The sequence below is a fragment of the Elephas maximus genome, chromosome 3 (assembly GCF_024166365.1).
Source record: "Elephas maximus indicus isolate mEleMax1 chromosome 3, mEleMax1 primary haplotype, whole genome shotgun sequence".
In the NCBI taxonomy this organism is placed as follows: domain Eukaryota; kingdom Metazoa; phylum Chordata; class Mammalia; order Proboscidea; family Elephantidae; genus Elephas; species Elephas maximus.
This window is the reverse complement of record NC_064821.1, coordinates 151772527-151787233: the sequence shown is the minus strand read 5'-3', so window position 1 is coordinate 151787233 and position 14707 is coordinate 151772527. Positions and strand designations below refer to the sequence as shown.

Here is a 14707-nt window from a genome sequence, read left to right as displayed (position 1 = left end):
CCATGGAAGCACTGGGAGTATACATCCTTCCTAACACACTACACACATATGAAGTTACAGGATCTCACAAATCTTAGTCTTTCATAAATCTGCTCTATACATAGTGCCTCATACTACATATATTCTTAGGTTAATCTTGAGAGAGGAACTCCAACACACTCTAAAAGTCCCCTAGTGAAAGACAATAATACTATTTTATAATAAAGGAATGAAAAAAGAAGGTATGGCCTTTCAGCACTGTGGCCACAGCCGCGAGTATGCTCGGGCTTCAGAAGAGGCTCGCCTCCAGTGTCCTCCACTGTGGTAAGAAGAAGGTCTGGTTGGACCCAATGAAACCAATGAAATTGCCAATGCCAACTCCCATCAGCAAATCCAGAAACTGATCAAAGACGGCCTGATCATTCGCAAGCCTGTGACCGTCCATTCTCAGGCTCAATGCTGGAAAAATACCTTAGCCTGCCGCAGGGGCAGGCATATGGGCATAGGTAAGCAAAAGGATACTGCCAATCCTCAAATGCTCGAGAAGGTGACCTGGATGAGGAGGATGAGAATTCTGCGCCAGCTGCTCAGAAGACTCCGTGAATCTAAGAAGATTGACTGCCACATGTATCACAGCCCATTCCTGAAGGTGAGGGGGAACGTGTTCAAGAACAAGTGGTTTCTCATGGAACACACCCACAAGCTAAGGCTGACAAGGCCCGCAAGAAGCTTCTGGCTGACCAGGCTGAGGCCCGCAGGTCTAAGACCAAGGAAGCACTCAAGTGCTGTGAGGAGCAGTTCCAAGCCAAGAAAGAAGAAATAATCAAGACTCTGTCCAAGGAGGAAGAGACCAAGAAATAAAGCTGCTCCCCATCTCTTCTCTGTACATAATGGCCTCGGCAGTTGTATAGATCAGTTGTTCAATAAAACAAGCCTTTGTCTGCCTGCAAAAAAAAGAAGGTATGTTTCCAGATTTCATTTAAATAAATATAAATGATTCTATCTTTTGAGTCATGAGGAATTACATAGGTCACAGAACTCTTTCTATTTAGCAAGTTGAGCCTAAAGAAAAGTAGGGAAAATGTTCAATAAATTTGCTGCTGAGGGACAAGATTTAAATGCTATTTTTACAGGCCAATTGGTTTAAGTTTGTTTCTAAGGGCTGATCTGTGTTTTTTGGAAGAACATCATTTGACTCTCAATATATTCCAAACCACAGAACAAGAATTTCTATTATATTAGGGCCCAACTATTTAGCAATGTGAAACATGCAAATTAAATTTATTTTTAAAATGCTAAATTTTCAATTTAAGGGACTATGTTTAAAAAAATAACTTTAAATCCATCCATCATGAGCAGCTGGTATTTGACAAAGGCCCAAACTCCGTTAAATGGAGAAAAGACAGTGCCTTTAACAAATGGTGCTGGCATAACTGGATAACTGGATATCTGTAAAAAAATGAAACAGGACCCATACCTCACACCATACACAAAAACTAACTCAAAATGGATCAAAGGCCTAAATATAAAATCTAAAATGATAAAGATCATGGAAGAAAAGATAGGGACAATGTTAAGGGCCCTAATATATGGCATAAGTAGTATACAAACCATAACTAACGATGCACAAACACCAGAAGAGAAACTAGATAACTGAGAGCTTCTAAACATCAAGCACTTATGCGCATCCAAAGACTTCACCAAAAGAGTAAAAAGACAACCTACAGACTGGGGGAAAAAATGGGTTACGACATATTTGATAACGGTCTAATCTCTAAAACCTACAAGATACTGCAACACCTCAACAACAAAAAGACAAATAGTCCAATTCAAAAATGGGCGAAGGATATGAACAGACACTTCACCAAGAGGATATTCAGGTGGCTAACAGTCACATGAGGAAATGCTCATGATCATTAACCATTAGACAAATGCAAATCAAAACTACAATGAGTTACCATCTCACCCCAACAAGGCTGTCACTAATCAAAAAAACACAAAATCACAAATGTTGGAGAGGTTGTAGGGGGATTGGAACTCTTAAGCACTGCTGGTGGAAATGTAAAACGGTACAACCACTTTGGAAAATGATTTGGTGCTTCCTTAAAAAGCTAGAAATAGAAATGCCATACTATCCAGCAATCCCACTCCCAGGGATATACACGAGAGAAATAAGAGCCTTCACACAAATAGACAGATGCACACCCACATTCACTGCAGCACTATGTACAATAGCAAAAAGATGGAAACAACCTAAATGCCCATCTACAGACCAGTGAATAAACGAATTACGGTACATACACACAATGGAATACTATGCAACAATAAAGAAGTGATGAATTTGGGAAACATCTCACAACACTGATGAATCTGGAGGGCATTATGCTGATTGAGATAAGTCAATCACAAAAGGACAAATATTGTATGAGACCAGTATTATGAGAACTCAAGAAAAAGCTTAAACACAGAAAAAAGCATTCTTTCATGGTTATAAGGGCAGGGAGGGAGGGGAAGGAGAAAACACTAACTAGATAGTAGACAAGGATCAACTTCGGTGAAGCAAAGGACAATACACAATACAGAAGAAGTCAACACAACTGGACCAAAGGAAAAGCTAAGAAGTTTCCTGGACACATCCAAATACTCTGAGGGGCAGAGTAGCTGGGGTTGGGGCCTGGGGACCATAGTTTTGGGGAACATCTAGGTCAACTGGCATAACATAGTTTATTAAGAAAATGTTCTACATCCCACTTTTGAAAGTGGCATCTGGAGTCTTAAAAGCTTCCAAGTAACCATCTAAGATACATCACTGGTCTTATCCCACTTGGAGCAAAGGAGAATGAAGAAAGCCAAACACAAAAGGAAAACACTAGCCTAAAGGACTAAAGGACCAAAGCTCCACCAGCCTGAGACCAGAAGAACCGGACAGTACCCGGCTACCACCAATCACTGCCCTGACAGGGAACAAAACAGAGTCCCAGACAGAGCGGGAGAAAAATGTAGAACAGAACTCAAATTCACGTGAAATGGCCAGACTCAATGGTCTGACAGAGACTGGAGGAACCCCCGACACTATGGCCCCCAGAAGGCACTGATAACCCAGAACTGAAACCATTCCTGAAGTCCACTCTTCAGACAAAGATTAGACAAGACCATAAATCAAAAAATAATACACATGAGGAATGTGCTTATTAGGTCAATCAGATATACGAGATCAAATGGGCAGCTTCTGTCTAACAGCAGGATGAGAAGGCAGGAGGGGACAGGAACTGGCTGAATGGACACAGGGAACCTGGGGGAGTATGCTGTCACATTGTGTGGATTGCAACTAATACCATAAAACAATATGTATATAAATTTTTAGATGAGAAATTAACTTGAGCTGTAAACTTTCACCTGAAGCACAATAAAAATTATAATAGCTTTAATACAACTTTGTATTTCTTCTAAACCCTTATTCATATCATATCATATCAAGAGCATCAAATCAATGAATTAAGATTGATTGTGATTCTTACAGACCATATAAGAAATTCTATAATGGATAAAATTCCTAATCTCCAAAACCAAATATTTTTTAGTGCATATTTCTTGCTGTTTCTAACATAAACATCTGGAGCCAGAAGAGTGACTATAGATGACCATTGTTTGTTTTTGTTTTGTTTTAAACATCATAGCATTATTTCCTCTTGACTTGTAAAGACTAAAGTATTTTCTTCTTGTGATGCTGAGATTGAGAGATAAGCAGACATTTACATAATGGACTCTGTAAAATAAGATATGTATTCTGCATCATAAAACAGAAGAACCAGGATTTGATCTGCCCCTATCTCAAAATGTGGTAGAGTGTGCCTCATAATAGGTCTTCACTATGTTTGGTGTCCATAAAGGATTTTAAGTCACCACAGTAATATGAAGTGATATTTCAATACTACCCATATGACTCCAAATAGAGTTTTCAAATCAGTACTCCACACAGAAATCAGTCCCAAAACAGTGTAGCATTTTTAAACATTTCAGAGCTATGAAATTTTCTTGAAAACAGAAATACTTTACAGGCATTAGGTCCTTGTATCGATATGTATACAAGATAATAAGGGTAAGTGAAAACACACAAATCAGTATAAATTTGTCTACATAGATAAGGGGGTGCTTCTGTTTGCATACGGATATTCCTGAAGATTAGGGGGAAAAGTCAAAACTAAATAAATATTTAATACATCAGCACCTGTCATATAGTTTTCTTGTGTGTGTGCTTTACTACTATTGACTAGCAGTAGTACTGCTACTCTAACCAACTTCATTAAAGAATAAAAGAAAAGTAATAAGTCATTTCACACTCTGTCTGACCATTATACAATAATAGCAAGATTTCATGCAAGGGTACAACATTATGCCCATCTGCAATCACAGTCTCTTTGCAAAAATCTCAATTCACACTTCACATGCAGCTAACCTTGTTACCATCCCTTCCTAAATCCATCAGTGTTGCAGCTGTACGTCTTCACAGCCCAACATCTTAAAATTCATCACTTGGCACCTTAGCATCACTATAGGTCAAGATAAAGAATCCAACCAAGAATAATTAAAGGGCACCCAGATGTTTAGTTTACTTATCTCAAGCCTTTCCTTTAACATATTTGAATTGTCTGTGCGTACTATTTCTTTCATATTTTTAAGATTTGTGCGATGTGATTATTTTAAAGGTATGAGAATAATTAAAGGACACCCAGATGTTTAGTTTACTTATCTCAAGCCTTTCCTTTAACATGTTTGAATTGCCTGTGTGTTCTACTTCTTTCATATTTTTAAGATAAGTGCAATGTGACTATTTTAAGGGTATAAGACCTGGAACAATATGTTTCAGACTTCTTTTTTTTTTTTTTTTTACAAGTATAGTTCTTTGTAGTTGAAATTTGAACAAGAAGCGTGATAATGAGTAGGTTGAGGGAAGGAAAGGTGTTATCTCATTAAGGTAATTACTAAGACATCCCCACCATTATATCGGTTTGAAAATGTGGCAATTAAAGTGCCCTACATGGGCTCCTGGAGACAAGGGAACAAGACAGTTCTCTTGGAACTTCTACGTTACAGTTAATGTGTGTCATGTAAATGAAAGGGTGGAATATTGCTATTTAATTCTTTTCCTCAACCCCCCATTTCCACCCTCAAATTTCTCTGTGGGTTATGGTTCCCCCTCCCCTTTGACCTGAATTTAGTTCTCATGAAAGGTACCATATTGACAGCCCTAAAAGCTAAAGCCTTCTATTTGTCCACATAATAGTTAGAGCACAGAAAACAGTAGGGCAAGGTAAGTGGGCAACATCCTTCCAACCTAAATCAAAAGGGACCTAACTTTCTTCACTCTTTAGTCAGGCAAGTCTACTTCTCTGGTGAGGAGGCTGCCAAATTCATATACAAACGACAGTGAAGCTGAAAATTCACATACACATTTAGGTGCTATTCTTAGCTTACTTCACCGCCACTTATACACGTTAACTCATGAAGCTCTGAATTAACCTAGGCAGAATTTACGTTATAAACTAACTCTGATCAGTAATGCATTTCCCCTTTTGTCACTGAGCTTGTCACCTTGATCTTTCATTGCCCTAATCAAGATCAATAATAAAGTGATACACCAATAACGTGTAGAAACCATTCTCAAATATCCTGCTTGCATGTTCATTGAGGCATTATGTGTCTCAAATTAAGGGAAACAATGTAAATGTCCAGCAATGGAAGAATGGTTGAATCAATTATGACACATTTACTGGAGAGAATATTCTGTATCAAATAACAAAGGGAAATACTTGTAGTACATGGAAAAAAGCAAAAATGAAGTTGTAGATAAAATATCACAAAATGCACAGCAGAAAATCTAGAAACAATAAATGTTAGCAGTGGTTTTCTTTGAGAGGGAGGAAATGGATTGTTTTTCCTCTCTAGTTACCAGCATTTTATAAATTTTCTAGAATAAGCATACATTGCTTTTATAATCTGAGACTTATTTTAATAATTTTCAGTTTCTTTTGTAATATGATTTTGCCACACAAATTTAATTCCGTTAGAACTGAAAGCCAAGAATCATCTGAAAATGCAGTAATCATGTAGTTTCTCTTCCTTTCCTTTTCCCTATCTTTACAGAAAAAAAAAAATTGAGGAGAGGGCAAGGGTTGAGAGAAAAAGCCACTAAGCAAATATGTCTTAGAAGCAACTGAAGCCCAGAATAGGCGCCAAAGCAGATGGCCTCTCAGAACTCTAACTCTGAGTTTGGAACAAAATCAGTTCTGCTTAAAATCCAATTACTTATTGATGTGGATGCTGGAAAAATATCCTCTTGCCAAATTTCTGGGTAGGACCAAGCAATAGTTATATTCCCCTAACAGACTAGATCATCCATGGGAAGAAACAGCACAGCTCGCAAAACATGATGACAAATGCAAGGAAGCCTTCATGAAACGCCACGGACGTACACAGCACTGCTGTAAAGAAGCAGTGTTTTGAACTGGGTTTTTAAATTGTAATCTTGTTCCAAAATATCAATTAATAGTAAGATCCAATAAACTTACAAGATGGGTTCATCCTTTCGGCATTGGTACCCTTCAGTAGGAATGCTCAGCTCATCCCCTGTGATCCCAGGCACGGGAAACAGCAAAGCAAAAATCAGGAGGATGGAAGCCGGCAGGGAATGGCAGAGAGGAACGGATTGCATGACATGAATCTAGGCCTTCCAATTCTCCAGGCATGCGAGAGCTTTCCTCTTTTGAATTCGCTCACCACACACTTCCCACCAGATCCCTGGCTATCATATCATACCAGTTTCTGAAATGAAAGCAGTCATTATTGCTTTACTAAATGAGGTGGAAATGTCTTAACGTTTACAGAAATTCCAATCGAATTCTACCATAATAAATATCTTCGAGGGAGGACTTTGGGCACGTGAAAATAATTGTGTCTTCTGCAGGGATCATTAGGCCACTAGACAGACGCTAGGTGGCACGTGTGGGATGCATAACACCATCCCTTAGGCATCAGTAGGAGCAAACGGTTTTAGCCCAAAATGATAACGTGGGCAGGTAAGTGGAAATAGGTAAGGAAACGTTTGGACCTGGACTCTGCAACTACTCACGCCTGGGAAGCCTCCGCCCTGCGGAGCTCCTGCGATTGCTCCTGCGATTGCGCGCCGATTCCTATCCTGTGCTCTGATTGGGCACGGCTGAGGTGGGCGGGCTGAGGATTGCCACGTGATACGGAAGGGAGGGGCCTATGTGTTGCCTTGAAGAACCGGCTCTTGGGGGTGGGCTCTGAAGTCAATCTAGAGAAATTTGCCGGGAGTCCGAAGTATGGATTGCCAGAAACTTCTAAATTTCCTTTTTAAAGTAATCCAGAAAGGAAGAAAGACAAAAGGGAGGGCCCTACCATTTGTGCTCTTTGTGACTTTCTGGGACAATCTATGGATGCATAGCAGTGAAAGATTATGTGATTCTTATGCATTTATTCACATACAAGGATGTTTAATGTAAAGCCACAGTGCCAGTGCCGTTCACTCAAGGCTGATAAGGAAGTAGGTGTCCCTTTGAAATCCTCTTAATTTAATGGAAACGATTTTCTAAGCTTCCATTAATAGAACAGTTTGTGGAAAATAGGGCAAATGAATAATAAAGTGAGATTTTATGTGACCGTGGCTCTAATACACCCTACTTCCAATGGGAAACTGTTCATATCTGGGCTGGAATCTCTTTGCCCATAGTTCTGCAGATGCCCAGCCTGGGGAAGATTGAATCGGTGCAAGAGGAAGGTGGGTAAGTGAGATCCTTTCACGGTCTTACCAAACATTCGCATCTTTCAGAAATTATGGCATGCCAGTTTTTTCAAATAAGAGCTATCAAGAATCAAAAGATTAACATTAGATCATTAGAAAATCGTTCCATGGGAATTGACTCAACAGGAAACCTGGTTAGTGTGAAAGAGACCTACTGTGGTCTCTTCAGTTGGGAGGTTTCACATTTAGAAACATACAAAGTTGCTTAACATCCCTGTGGTAGGAAATGAGTAGCACTAACTTCCACATCTGTTTCTTAACCTATGTCAGCCCACTAGTTTTAGAATGCAGGCTAATTTTCCACCACAGAAAAAAAAAAATTGTAGCCTTGGAGTGGGGAAACAGTGCACCACCAATGCCTAATTTCTCTCTCCTAACAGCCCTGGTGGCACAGTGGGTAAGAGCTGGCCAAAAGGTTGGCAGTTCAAATCCACCAGCTGCTCCAAGGAAACCCTATGGGGCAGTTCTACTCTGTCCTACAGGTCGCTATGAGTCGGAATGGACTCACGACCTCAATGGGTTTGGTTTTTTGTTTGTTTTTGGTAACGAGGCATTACAAATGCATATTGCTCTATAGAAAACATTCCATCCCTTTTCACATGAAGACGGACTGTGCCTGAATGGACATCCTAGCACACCTCTTCCTCCAGCCTCCAGAGCCTTTGAAGGAAACCCTGTCTCCCCAATGGTGCCTCTGCCTACAAACATGGATAGTCAGTGCCGTTACAAAGCTCTATCAGCCCCTAAATTCAATTTAGTATTTCCATCACCTCCAACTATAATGGGGAAAAGGAAGAGGAGACCCAGAAAGGTCAGAGGGGGTTATCAAAAAAAGAGGAGATGGCTTTCCAGAACTGAGGGAAGATATGAAGGAAGTAGTGATTTGCAGCCTTTGAGGGGGGAGGGAGGGAGAAGTCCGCCAGTATGAGCTCCTACTTGAGAATATTTTATTTTATCTTTACATGAGATTTATGAGAAGGGTCCTGCCTTGTAGGCCCAGCCCAAACACTTTCCGTGAAACCATTTAAATTCCTGTCCCAGAGCTATAGGGCTCTGGTCCTGGAGCGCCTACTCCAGCCTGAAACATTGTGACCGGGGCTGGAACTTGTGCTGCATGCAGTAGAGTCCCGGGGGACAGAGGAGCTCGGAGGCCCGGCTGGGGCGCTCACCGCGGTGGACCCTGCACGTAGCCGGGGATGCAGCGAGGCTTGGGGCCACGGCACAAAGACCCTGGCTGCAAGGTGTGCGTGAATCGTTAGGAGCAGGCAGGAGGTCAGCCCCACTGTGGGCCTCCTCACTGAAGACAGGCGATCGGAGATGGAGGTGTCCGTCAGCTCCACAAAATGACCAGGCCGCTTTATAGTAAATCCCGCGCTCAGGAAGGTCCTTCTCTTTCAATGGAGCTCTGGCGGGGGCGACCCGCTGTCCTGGACTAGAGACTAGCTGGAGCTAGGCGAGTCCCAAATGCGCTGGGAGGGGTGGCTGGGTGGGAGCAGCGGTGGAGATCCCGCCTCGGCTCTGCGGGACTTGCAGGGCCGTCTGCCTCCGGAGGGTTTCTCCTGGGCCTCCACCCGCCGAGACAACTGCTCTCCGAGCGCGCTCGGGGCTGAGCGCTCGCAGGAAGTAAAACTGCCATTTAGAGCTGTTCCATTGGCGACCTCGCCTCGGCCACAGCGCGAGGGCATCTGAAGCAGCAGACCTGAGGCCCCGATCCTCCCCAGCCAGCTTCTACTAAAAAAAACTTATTAAATAGGGGGACGATTTGTAGTGCTCTTGTCCCTGAGCACTACTTACCCCAAAATCTTTTGGTTTTTGAATTAACTTTGTTGATCTGAAGATTTTGTTCTTTGGAATGTGACCCTGTATGGACTTAGAGCTAATCAGGAAACGCTGCTGGGGAGGGAGTTTTGTAATCACCTCCCGAATCTCCCCGGCAGGCGCCGCCGACCCTTCCCCCGCGCGCCCCCTTCAGTCTCCGAGGCCTTATCTGGAAACCGCCAGCTCCGGGCACCAAGCTCTGCCACGCGCCCTGGGAGCTGTCTGTGGTGCTAGGAGAGAGAACTCGAGTGAGGGAGGCCTTGGAGGAGAGACAAGAGAGCCAGAGAAGAAACTGAGAATGCAAGGTTGGCCCAGAGGGTCCACCCAGCAACACTCAGCCTGACGCACATCCTCAGAGACCTTCAAAATTCAGCCCGGTAGGAAGGAAGGAAATAGCCCCTTCTGGGTCATCTCCTCACCCCAGACAGCTGACCTGGTTTTCCAGTGCAAGAGGCCAGTGATTGTCCCTTTCTCTGAAAGACCTTCAACCCCCCACACACACTCCTACCCAGCCCTGAGGGTGTTTAGCCTGCCAAAGGTAGGAAGGGAAGAGCACTGGACCCTGGCAGGAAGCCCCAACTCCAGAGAAAGACAGAGTGGTAGAAAGGAAAGCTAGAGATGGCAGAGGAAGTGGGATCAGAGGAAGACCTAGTAGGAGGCTCAAGGAGCCTGGGGACCTGTCCCAGGATCCATGGGTAAACTCTCCGATCAGCCCTCCACTCACCCACCCTCCTGTCTTTCTCTGTCTCTCTCTCTCTCCTCCTAGCACCCCCACCCCTAGTAGCCAGGGCAAGAAGAGGCAAGCCAGTTTCCCTCATGCACGATTTGAAGCTGGGGAGGAGGCACCACTTCACTCTGAGGCTCAGCCCTGCCCCTGAATGTGCCCACCAGTCTCTTTCCCAGCATGTTGACTTCAAGCTGTGCCTGGCTTTTTAGAAAACCAAGCAGCTCTCATCCAGTATATTTTTGTAACCACGTGGCTTAACAGGAACTAAAGTTTCCCTGCCCTGGGGAGAGCTTTTCCAAATATTTTTAGGAAGTTAAAAATATAACAAAACAAACTACTCACAAGCCATTTGTTTAAAGATGGGAGGTGGGATTCGGCAGACTCCTGGGGAACTACTGCCTAGGCAGGAGTCAGATGGCAGGGAGAGAGGAGGAGGGAAGGCTTCGTTTGAGGATAAGCAGTTCTATTTGCAACAGAGGAAATTTCCTGTCTAATTTGCCATCCTGTGGGCTTTCATTTTAAGGGGTGGAGCAAAAATAAACTGATACAGGGCAGTAGGTATATCTGCTGGAGGCATGGAGCCAAGCAGCAATCATTACTTTGCAACTCATTTGAAAATCTCTGGCTTGGGCTAGAACAGCTGGCTGCTAGCCAGAGTGTTAACGTCCTCCTTCAAACTCACTACAAATTTGTGCTAGGTTTGCTGGGGGTCCCTGAGCTGATCTTGGGGTGGGTGAATCTCAGGGGCCTTTGTGGCTTTTTAAACATCTCTCTTAAACAAGTTTGTTTTCCAGTGTTTCTGTAGCAAGCCAAGATTGACCCTTAAAGTTCCTGTTTTGCCAGCCCCCAACTTAATCAAAGGAGCAATCCAAACGGAGTCTAGCCGTGGAGTGCCCTTCAGACACCAACTGAAGGTGGGAAAATGAAAAGGGATGCAGTTCCCAGGGACAGCCATCCACTGAGCCTTGTAACTAACTCTGAATCTCCTGGGAAAAAAGGCTTTTGCCTGTTATTTTGTTCTTGCTTCTCAAAAATCTGGCTTGCTCCTGTCATCGCTTAGCCAGTCCCCCCTCCCCCAAACTTAGTTGGGCAGGCATGGAAGGACAGAAGGATCCCTTGTGAGGGAAACAAGTGGAATTTGGGTTTGGCTTCTAAGCAGTACTTTGAGGACATTTGAATCCTGGGGCACCTGCTGAGGTGCCCTTTGCAGAATGAAAAGAAGCAGGAACCCGATGCCTAACTTTCTTCCCCGGACACTCCCCCCAACATCCAATTTGCCGACTTGTAGGCAAGAGCAAGCAACCAAGGCAAATTTGGAAGGTGAATTGATGCTTTGAGCTGCACCATTCAGGGAGTGAGAGAAAACAGAACTGCAGAAAAGTGAATTTAGGGGTTACTCCAGTGGATCCGGAGTAGTTGCTTCCGGCAGTGGAGCAGGAGGTTAATCAGGGAACATTGCTCTCTGTAGACATAATGCTTCCCCCTGTGCTGTTCACCTAGGGAGCCCAGGTTCCGCCTTAAAAGTGAAGCAGCAGTGGAAAAGCTTCCTGGCGAATTGACTGGTGGGCTTCTAGCAGCAGCCAGGTGCTATGGCCTTCTTCAGATTTGTAGGGTTTGTTTGTTTTTTCCCAACCAAACCTGAGGTCATTCTTTGTATGGAGCTTGGATGTGTGAACTCTAGTAACCTCCCAGGTCACCTCTGGGCTTGGAGTTGCCCAGCCCCAAGGTCCGGTACAGACAAAAGCTCTGGCACCCCCCAAGCCTTAGTGCCTAAATTTTAGGCCCAGGGAAGCCATTTTTAAAGAGCCCTGGTGGTGCAGTGGTTTAACACTCAGGCTGCTAACCAAAAGGTCGGAGGTTCCAATCGCCAGCCGATCCGCAAGAGAAAGACGTGGCAGTCTGCTCCAGTAAAGATTACAGCCTCAGAAACACTATGGGGCAGTTCTACTCTGTCCTGTTGGGTCACTGTGAGTCAGAATCAACTCCGCGGCAATGGCTTTTTAAGCCATTTTTGAATGGTTTATATTTGATTGTAAAACCCAACAGCAGCTCAGATTGAACAAGGAGAGTCTGCTGAGTACTGGGGTAACGGGCATCCCCACTGGACACAGCAGCACCCAGTTTCCAGCCAAGCCCAGCTGTCTGAGGTTGCCCAGCCCAGCGGGCAGGAAATGAGAAGGGCCAGTCCAGACCCTTTTGTTAGAATCAAACAAGACCAAGACCATTTTTAAAGCAAATTGATGAGCTGGAGAGAAATCTGCAAACCACTCCCTAATTAGCCCAGGCCTGATCAAGGCGCCCGAGGCAATTTCCTCCCGGATTTCACCTCTTTCTTCCCTGTCTTTCTCCCATCCCTCCACCCACCCCCAACACACACTCCCACATCACTCCACATTAAAAAAAAAAAAAAAGTTGTTGACTCTACTAAGGCTCAAGCGTCAGAGAAAGTTGGAGGGCAGGTCTGGATGTGCTTCTTGTCTTATTCCTTTGTCATTGTACTAGAGCAGGAGTGCGGATAGATATGTGAGGATACCCAGATGGAAGATCTGATTCTGACTACGCGAGAATTGACCTTGCGGCGGAAGATGAGTGGGGCACAGCCGGTACTGAACTCTCCACTCAGTTATTCCCTATTACGGGTCCTGAGCGCTAAGCTTAGTGGAGAGCTGACGTGGAAGGGGGCGCCTGCAGCTGAAGTTGAATCCTGGCCGGGGTGCTCCAGTCATTTACACACCCGCACACACAGTCACACAGGCTCCTTAAGCAGCAGCAGGCATTCTCCACCCTCTGGTCAGGGTCTCTTATTTTGTGGTCCCAGCTGATTCATGGGCGCGGATACTAGGCTTGGCACACCTTTCGCGGCCAGAGTTCGCTTTGCATTCCCGCTCCAAGCATGGTAGCACAGGCAACTCACCCGACAAGCGGTTCCGCGTGACACTGGGGAGCGGATGCTCTTTGGAGACTGAGAAGGAAAGAACCAAGGGCGCAGCAAGGGTTTGTTAGCGGGCCTCTCTGCGTCCCCCGGGGTGTCCTAATTGCGCGCTCTGCAGCCTCCCGCTCGCAGGCTGTCCGGCCGCGCGGGCGCCCAGCCGCTGGCGGCGGAACAGCTGCGAGGCCCACTGAACACTATTCGTCCGCCGCCCAGCCCCTGCCTGCATCTCGTCTCCGCTGTCCAGCGCTCCGGACCCTAGCTGCCCCAGGAGGGTCCCGAGGCAAGGGGGGAGGGGCGGACAGAGGAATCCCCATACCGACCAAGCCGGGGGTGCCAAGCACGCTGGGACAGCAGGGGAGGTTGGCCGTCTACTTACCCGTTAGCACGAGCCTACAAAGCACAGACGTTCTCCCGCATGGCCTGAAACCATCTACTTAAAAAGAAAGGCAGTCGCATATCCAGTAATGGGTCGGCAGAAAAAAACCAACATGAAAAATGAAGCTGTTTTTGTACAAGTCAACCCAACGTCCTTACAGATTTTGTGAATTCCTAATATTCCGGTAGGGATTTTTTTTTTTTTTTCCTAAACCAAGTTACGCATTTCATTACCATAGATTCTACTTTAGTAAAATCAGCTCCCTTGGATTTCATCACTTGTTAAAAAAAGATAAACTTTATTTTTTTAATTTTCAATCACAAAAAAATCTATATTTTTGTCTAAGCATTTATTTTACTGAATCAAAAAGACATGAAAAGAAAAATCATGTTTTTACTAACGTATATAAGTGACTCTTTTTTGGACAACATATAATAAATATGATATATCACTTATCACTCGGTCTTTCGAATGTACATTTTTTTTTCATATTATGGAGCATGCCACTTTTCCAAAAGAAAACAGGTCATGAGAAATCAGTGCAAAGTTCTCAATTACCCTCCTCTTTTCTCTGGGACAGACGGAACGTCCATGTCGATGCCCTCTGCCTCCGAGTCTGAGGCTGTCTGTCGGTCCATCTACAATTTTCTCTGCCCGTGCAGTTTCCTTTCCCTGCCCTTTTGTCCCTCCTTCTGCCCTCCCCCCCTCCCCCCGCTTGTCCCTAAAGTCACATTTAAAAAGAACTTGAGGTTTTGTTTTTGTTGATGTTTTCACTTACTGGTCGCACACACTTTGTGTGGGTCAGTGTTTTCGCCAGTCACACTGCTGTGGCGGAGCTTTCCAGCCCTACCTCTGGGGGTGGGGAGATGGAGAGCAGAGGACCGGCTCCTCTTTGGGCCCCCCCCCTCCGCCCTGGCTGAGCGTCTTCCTCTCTTACTCCTCAGCCTCTCGGGGGTCAGCGGCCAGTGAAGCTCCTTGGCCTTGTGCGGGAAGAGGAGGGACAGCTGTCCGAGTCGGGGGAGGAAGCGGGTCTGCAGCGTCGCTGCTCACTCT

The 14707-nt window shown here is 44.8% G+C and overlaps 1 pseudogene; it reads left to right on the top strand.

The window, feature by feature from the left end:
- Nucleotides 1-257: 257 nt before the first annotated feature.
- LOC126073303 (60S ribosomal protein L19-like) lies at nt 258-840 on the top strand (annotated as a pseudogene).
- The last annotated feature ends 13867 nt before the right edge of the window (nt 841-14707 follow it).